Below are 8,492 nucleotides of genomic sequence, written 5' to 3'. Positions count from 1 at the left end.
ATCCCATCATCAATGAGAACAAAAATTCACTTTTACATCTTTATGTTTCTCTCGTTCCTCTCTCGATCTCAATTCTAAACACAAACAACGCCAACGGAATCAAATCACATGTGCTCCTGTAGTAGTATAAGACGAGACAAGCAAGGAGAATATCAATCACGAGAGAGAGAGACCTAGTCGCTTCTCTCTCCTCTTGCGTAGCGTAGGGATGGAGAGCTCCAACGGCAAGCCGCCGCAGGGAGAGGAGCAAGGGAAGGGGAAGGCGGCGGGGTCGATCGGAGGCTACCAATCGCTGCACAGGCTCCTCCAGTCCAACCTCTCCCCCGACCTCTTCAAGGTACCTGACCCTCGCTCGCTCGCTCCCTGCCACTGGCTCCGCCTGCTTGGCTGAATTTGGAAAGAATTGATTCAGTGCGAGAAAAACCATACTCTATGTAGCAGCTGTAAATGATTGAACTGAAGGCTCGTCACATTTTACATCAAAATCAACTCCATTTCCTATAAAAATATTCAGGGAATTTGTATGTATTTCGAGAGTTCCTAGTCAAACATACCCCTGTTTGTTACTCCCTCCGTTCATTATTATAGGATGTTCTACTCCACTACTCCTCCTATCCATATTAATTATCCATGATTTATTAGAAATATGGATTGGAGGGAGTATTTCACAAGATCCGAGGCCATGTAGTTTAACTATGCCTGATCCAATACTAGGAAAAATGCCCGTGTGTTGCAACGGGAGAAAAAAATTATATAAAAATTACCGAAGGCCTTGCTAGCTGAATCATCTGAGCTCGACCCGCCAGATGGTTCACACAACAAATAATTGATACAACAAATAGTGGCAGCGAAGAATAGCAGAAAAGCATATCATAATAGCAGCAGAAATCACAATTCTTATTCTATCACTTTCCTACAAAAAAGCGAAGCTCATCCCAGTCAAGTGAGTATGATATAGTGGTAGTCGCCCTGCTCTTACACATCCCGAAATCAACCATAGAACATCAGCCCCGAGCACTCATACGTCAGGACTGTTCACAAATTATTAAGATTTCTTTGAGCTCCGATAAACAATGAAAATACTGCAGAACTGTGTTTACATAACATGTGTTGCCGTTATTTAGAATACCGGCATAGCCTTCACTTATTTCTGCTTGGCCCTCGGAAACCTATACCTTCTGTGGGTCTTCTGATATGACATCACCAATGTCTTTGCATGCAACAGTAAGATTAGTAAAATCTTTCCAATGTGTTCATCATCTTGCTCAATGACATTTGCTTCGAAATCATCATTCTGCCCTTCATGCTCAGAAGAAGAGTGTTGCACATTTTCTATGATGGTCATAAAGTTTTCAACTTCATTAGGAATTAGGTAATTAAGGCTAACACTGTCCAACAGTTCATCCATCTTGCCATCCGCTGGTGTCTCCTCTCCCTTCTTTGACATGTTAAACTGTAAAAGCATGATAAAATCTAACGCTTTATTCTCTCCGAGCCACTTGTTGAAAGGATATCCAGCTTATCAGTGGAGGGGCCCTACCAATTGGGATGTACTGGTATATCTTATATGTAAACATTGGAAAGAATGGCTTCTTCGCGTGAAACATCCTTGACTTCTGGTCCAAAATATTCACCACTGGAACCCTCTGGCTCATGCATTGACATCTTTCCTCTTTTCATGTTTGCCCATTTGTCTGGGGTTAAATCTAGCATTACATCTGATGCCCTATCACTATGATCAACCAAATCATTGGCTTCATCAACAAGTTCTCGGCCCACTGTGATGACACATAAAAAGTTGTTGTCTATATTGCGGAACAACTTATCTGACCTTCTAGACTCGGGCAGATGCAGCATAATTGAATTGCAAGCTTCTGTTACCTCATTAATACTATGTGGTACTGGTTGAAAGAGCTCATGTATTTATGCATAAAATCATCACAGAATCTAAAAACTAAAGTACCAACGCATTTCAACAAAAGCTCACTTAAATGTGTGGTTGCTACCTGAGCGCTGTGCCTGACAAACAATATCGCCTGAATGTAGCCTGATATTCATTAATTCATACGAATTTTTCCTGAGAAAATATGAAGTTTTAAGACCTACTCCCTCCGTCCCATAATATAGGACTTTTTTGACATTAGTGTAGTGTCAAAAAACGTCTTACACTATGGGACGGAGGGAGTATTTTTTAGATGGCATCGACAGCCACCCTTGACTAATCACGTTGCTAACTCCAGCTGCCTCAACCAAGATAACAACACGGCATGCTAGCTCAAGCCAAGCACCCAGGACGCCAACCAAACCGCGCGCACAGTTACTTATCAGGCCAGGCAAGTTCCATCAAGCCTCCAACAAAACAGGCCTTGACTCCTGATAGACTTATTCAGCTAGCGAAGAAAGCTCTCCATAACCTCCCCTTGCACATTTGCCACCAGCTCTCTGTTTCTATCTTCTGTGTACAGAATTCAGAATCTGCACCTGCTCTCAATCTGTAGAATTCAGATTCTGCACCTGCTCTCAAGACACGATCTCTCACGGTTATCAATAATTCAAAGCAATGATTTTCCTCATAAGAGAGTTCTTCTCATCATCGACATCAATGCAAAGTAAGAAGGCCTCAATCTCAGCAACATTTGTGTCATCCTCCTTAATCAAAGCTTCTTTGAATGATCGTAATGTTTTTATAAGAAACGATGAATCCTTTTCTGTGCTCTCAGGACCAACACTTCCAACAATGTTTCCAGTAACTTCATATTCTGAATCCTCCTGTAACAAAAAGGAAATTCAGTGTAAAAAGGAATACAAGTGTTTGTGTAAGACAAATACTCCCTCCATCCCGAATTACTTGTCACAGAAATGGATAGAAATGGATGTATCTGGAACTAAAAATATGTCTAGATACATCCATTTCTATGACAAGTAATTCCGGACAAAGGGAGTATGTGCAAGGCAATAGATTCTAGTGATACAGATAATTTTATCTAGCTTTTTACAGAAGCGATGAAAGTGAAATAAGATACTGATATACCACTGCCATCTACTCCCTCCGTTCGGAATTACTTGTCTCGAAAATGAATGTATCTAGAACTAAAATACGTCTAGATACATCCATTTTTGCGACAAGTAATTCCGAACGGAGGGAGTAGAACTTTTGAACTCTACTATCACCGAGTTGAGCCCTGGAAAGGGCGTTGGCTGTCGAAGGCGGCACGTGTGATCCTTATCAACTCGTCGCTTGCCAGCCTTCTGTGGTTCCTCATGAGCTTTTACAGCCTTCATGAAACCCTTCATCAGGAGATCGCCAAGTACCAGGCCAGATTTTTCTGGGCTGGCGAGGCAGGCAGACAGAAATATCACATGGTCAGCTGGCCAGACATCTGCAAACCCAAAGACCAGGGTGGCCTTGGGATTTTGTCCTCTCGGCGCATGAACATCGCCCTCCTCACCCGCTGGCTATGGCGCATTGCCAATGGGGAGGGAGGCCTTTGGTTGACTATCATTCGGAACAAGTACCTGCGTGGCCAGCCTCTGGCGTTCTGCCAGCGCTCGGGCGGTTCCCAGTTTTGGCAGGCAGTCGTCCAGCTGCTTCCAGTCCTGAGGATAGGCACCTCCATCTCGGTGGGCTCTGGCGCCTCGACCTTGTTTTGGCTTGATAGGTGGCTAGGGGACTCCCCCCTGGCCGCCCGGTTCCCCATCCTCTTCGACATTGTAGTTGACCCTCGGGTCTCGGTCAGGCGGCCCTTATTGACTTAGGGCGCCTCGCGTTTCGTCGTCCTTTTGGCCCTGCCGAGGTGGCTGCTTGGGATGTCCTCCTCCAGGACATCGCCCTGTTGCCTATGGACATGGCTGACTGTCCGGATGCCATCTCCTGGCGTCTGGATTCCTCAGGCCGCTTCTCCACCAAGTCCCTTTACGCGGCTATTGCCCCATCAGTTGCCCCGGAGCCATTCGGCCTTATCTGGGACATCCGCCTCCCACTTAAGATCCGGATCTTCTTGTGGCAATGGATCCGCGGCCGCCTACCGTCCGGCGTGGAGGTCCTCAAGCGCCATGGGCCTGGGGATGGGATGTGCCCCCTATGTGACACGGCGGAGGATGCCAATCACATCTTCTTCTCCTGTTGCACGGCACAGTTCCTATGGGCGTGTTTTCGCGAAACGGTTGGGGGACAGTGGTGTAATAACAACTTCCCCGACTTGCTTGCGGAAATCCAGGCCTCCCCTCCTCGCTACAGACATATTAGATGGCTGTGCGTTGGGGTGCTGGCTTGGACGTTGTGGACGGTTCGCAATAAGCTTGTCATTCAGAAGGTGCCTCTTCGACGTGCGACTGACTCCATCTTCAAAATGTGTGGTTACTTGCAGCTCTGGCGGCCGCTTAGCCGCCCTCCGAACCGGGATGCCATCGACAGACTCCTCTCCGACCTTCGTTCGTTGGCCTTCCGCCTGGCTCCGCCGCTCCCGCCGCCTCCCCCGGAGCCCGACTAGAGGCGTCTCTCTCCCGGCGTGTGTGCCGCTTTTTGTGTGTGTGTTGGGCTTGTTGAGCTGTGCCCTCAGCACTAACCCTTGATGCTTGTTTGTTCCTGGACTGTGTGTGTGTGTGTGAACCTTGGTGTTGTGAACCTTGTGGATGTTGGCTTTGGCATTGGCTTTATCTATAAAGCGGGGCGTGAGCCTTTTTCGGTAATACGAAAGCAACAGGGCCACACCAGTCGAAGGAAGTTTGCGAGCACCTTCGATATATATATGGCACCTTGGTCGTTGCAGCATTCTCTTGTATTTTGATATCCTTACCAATGCTTCTTGTTATATACCCAACAGCATATCCAGTAGAACCATCTGTCACAGTCACAACACACATCCATCTTTTCTTGAAAGCAAACATACCAAGAAATATCTGCACTCTGGTAGCATACAACTTCACCTCCTCGCATCAGCAAAGCATTAACGCTCCGAACTCATGTTGAAACATCACAACCGAAACTGAAGAATAATTGACTGCCAGATCTGTCTTGCCACTTCTGGCCCATTCAGGTTTAGGAAAGCATAGTTCTGTTGATAGAACACAACACAATTACCATCACATATCTTTTTATTTCAAAACGTTATCACAAAGTCGGAAAATAGAGAAGAGTAATAGTTAAGCAAACAATCTAAATACATGAGGGATTCCTCTATAAACATTCCCAGAAAGTACCATGTAGGTATATAATCTATCCACGCACATCCATCAATCGCCACATTACAAATTATGGTAACCAGTGACGAGCCAAAGCTATGTAGTTCCATAGTGACCATCTTGTGGTATTAAGATGTTTAGGTGCAGCTGCATAATTTGTCATTATTTGGCCTAGATCCTCTCGCTGCATGTTTTAATAAACACAAATTCTAATCAAATCTAGCAGAATATTTGGATAGAGTAGAGAACCTTTTGAGCTCAAGTTGCTACCCAACTTATACAGATTTAAACCCAATTGATCAGTCAAAACGAAAAGTACAATCATCCGAGCATGAGGTATAGAGTAGAGCACCACGAAATCCTAGGTTACCTCTTCCAGCCGTCGTATACGAGCCCCTTTCCATCCTCCCGTGCACTCTTCTTCGGCACCCCAAGGCCGCTGCCGCTTTGGTCACCTCCCTCACCTCTCTGGCTCCCCTTACAACCTAAGCGGACGACGATGAGGAAAGGAAATAGAAATCGAATCTATTCAACCTATTGTAAACTCACTATAAAAGTATAAAAGAACATATGCCTTGACTGGAAATTGCAACTATAATTATTAAAATAAATTTTCACATACATAAACTAATCAGACCATTAGGCAGTTGATTTTGAGTGAACAGAACACCCTCCTTAAGCGATTAACAGTTTCTCATGATATCTATGGTATAATAGAATAAACAAACCAAAGAAAAGTTATATATGATTACTAAAAATTGTTGTTTGCTATCAAGAAAAGTGATGGTGTTGCAGCAAGATGATCTAAATGTAAATCAAATGGAGCTGAATTCTGAACCTGCTTCTCGCGGCTAGCTCGTCTAACAGTGGAATATGAGTAGCACATTTGTATGCACAACCGTATTGCAGTAGCTAAAGGGGCTTGTCCCCCTCTCCCTCATGTCATTAGCTATCAATAATCATTACCTAGTTAGCCATTTGTAGAACAAGGTAAACACAGAGAAAACGAGATGGATTAATTCCTGATAGATGAGATGTATCCTCTTATCATTACTCAAAAAAGGATACCAGATAGATGAGATGTATACTCTTAGAATTACTCGAAATCACCGAGTTCACTTTCACATACCTCAAGATCAGGTAGAACTTTATATCTCTAATTATCCTCTACTCAAAAATCATTTCAATTACTTGCAAAACCTGCCATCACCAAGACATCAACACTTGTAGCAATAGACATCGTACATTACAATATATATCATCGGCTCATCTCATGTTGCCTAAATCTACATGGACCAATCAAATAATTGTAGCCATATGAAAGAAAAAACTGAAACAGTTCAAAGAAAGGCAAAGAATCTTCAGGCTCTGTAGCAACAGTGGGATTGCTCTTATTTTCGACAAACTCCTTTTGTGTAGAAGCAGTCAATCATGTCTAAAAAAATCTGGAAACAGCTAGCAGGCTAACAAATATGGCATTATTACTGCACATGACTGAATGCAAATTACAGTAAGGGGCATAACCTGTGAAGATGGCCATCCGTCCTTGTTGCTGCAATTGCATAACTCCAGATTTAAAAAAAAAATATGACATTAAGCAACTCAACGAACATGTGAAAGGCACACCTGTAGTAGGAAGATTCAGCAGCCACATGCAGCAAGTCAGGAGTCGTGTATGAGTAAATCAGAGAAAGGAGAAAAGATGAAATCCAGAACATAAGCAGGAAGAGAAATTAGATCCTTTTTACATCAAATCAAGGCTAAAAACGTGTTGAAACATACCGTTGGGTGTCTAAGGCTTTATGTTTTCCAGATCAAAGAAGAAAACGATCTAGTTTTAAAGAGGAGAGTGATTAACCTACCTCCAATCATCAGGGGCGTGCAGATCTGAGTAGGGAGTCGATCCGGAGGAACCAGCGTGCACCAAGCCCCGCCGCCTCTCCCTGCCCTCCGGCCGGCTTGGCATAGATGAGGGAAGCCATGAGGAAGGTCAGGTCTGGGGCGACCTAGAAAAAGCAGCAAAATAATTGAAACAAAGTGCACACATAAGAATTGTTGCCATAATTCCGTGGGTCGCGCGCGTGTCTCGGCGAGACTTGGTCTGTTCGTTTCCATCGGGCGAGAAGCCGTTGGCTAGCTCTAGCCTGGTAGCGTACACTGTGATCGATCCATCCACCAGCTTCAGCTTGTACGTGGTTGTCCTCTGCAGAATCCATCCACCAGTGTGTTAGCTTAGCTAGGCTAGCTTACATGTTGGTCACTCTCACCCATAAGCACCAGCCGGCGAAGAAATTGCATTGTAAAGAAAGTCGGATAGGTACTCAGGCATATGGCCCCAACGCCAGTACGCCACCGACGTCGGTGGCGTTTGACCTGCTCAACACGCCCCAACTCCTTGATCAATCCATGCACCTCGATGCTCCTGCAGGTCTCGCTTGGCTACCAGATACAGGCTTTCTCTGTTAATTGCTTTGGCTGTCTTTGTCTTCGTGCTAATGGAGGTGTCCTCACGTGAACTGCAATTGGAACCATGTTACATGGCGTGATGATGATCAGTAGATCAGGTAGGCAGAATAAAAATATGAAATAACCATGCTTCTGCTTTGATGTTTTCCTGATGTGCTCACATGGTTTTTGATAGTTCCCAACAGATTACAAGCACGAGGACTGCCAAGACGAGAGCTACTCTTTGGCGCCCATGTTTCTGTATGCAGTCATGCAGGCAACAATGGATGAAATTGAATATTAATTTATGCCGGCAACTAAGTTAATTGCAGTTTCATCATGTCTCCAAGCTAACCCTTTTGTTTAATTAATTTCTTCGGACAATGCCGCATGCTGCTGGTTGATACATATGTGTACGTGGATGGAACAAATGGTTGGCAGGAACTAATGCACAAGGCACCGCAGATGGAGACTCCAAAACTTTGATGTTTGTTCAAATTAGCCCCAATGAGAATGGCGTGGGCAGAACTCTCCGTTCGCTGAACTTTGCGAGCTGACTGAGGTGAATTTTTGCAATTTACCCTCCTTGTAAGTGGGTACTAATCGAAATCTAAATTATCATATCCAGGCCATAGATCGTTTTTCTGCATATGCATAATTCATAAGTTTCTCTTTTCTTATATTTTCATTCACCAGGAAATTTTACAGATTACATGTTTATAAGAATGTTTTATTGACATGACCAACTTTTTATTTCCTCCCGTTGCAACACACATACCTACCTACTAATAAAACAAGGTAATATTCTTGGTTTCGTCCCGCTTTGATCATATTATTTTCGCTCGTATGTTTTATTGACATAACCA

The 8,492-nt window shown here is 44.3% G+C and overlaps 1 long non-coding RNA gene across 1 annotated transcript; it reads right to left on the bottom strand.

Moving 5' to 3' along the window:
• Positions 1–1,032: 1,032 nt before the first annotated feature.
• On the bottom strand, positions 1,033–7,708 carry LOC119363705. Its single transcript, XR_005174321.1, has 4 exons — positions 6,020–7,708; positions 5,552–5,666; positions 4,736–5,054; positions 1,033–2,769 (listed from the first exon to the last, which is right to left on the bottom strand). It is a non-coding gene; the product is annotated as an uncharacterized LOC119363705 (long non-coding RNA).
• Positions 7,709–8,492: the final 784 nt, after the last annotated feature.

The sequence above is a fragment of the Triticum dicoccoides genome, chromosome 2B (assembly GCF_002162155.2).
Source record: "Triticum dicoccoides isolate Atlit2015 ecotype Zavitan chromosome 2B, WEW_v2.0, whole genome shotgun sequence".
NCBI classification, from domain to species: Eukaryota; Viridiplantae; Streptophyta; class Magnoliopsida; order Poales; family Poaceae; genus Triticum; species Triticum dicoccoides.
The sequence above is the reverse complement of the archived record's forward strand: the minus strand, read 5'-3'. Positions and strand labels throughout refer to the sequence as shown.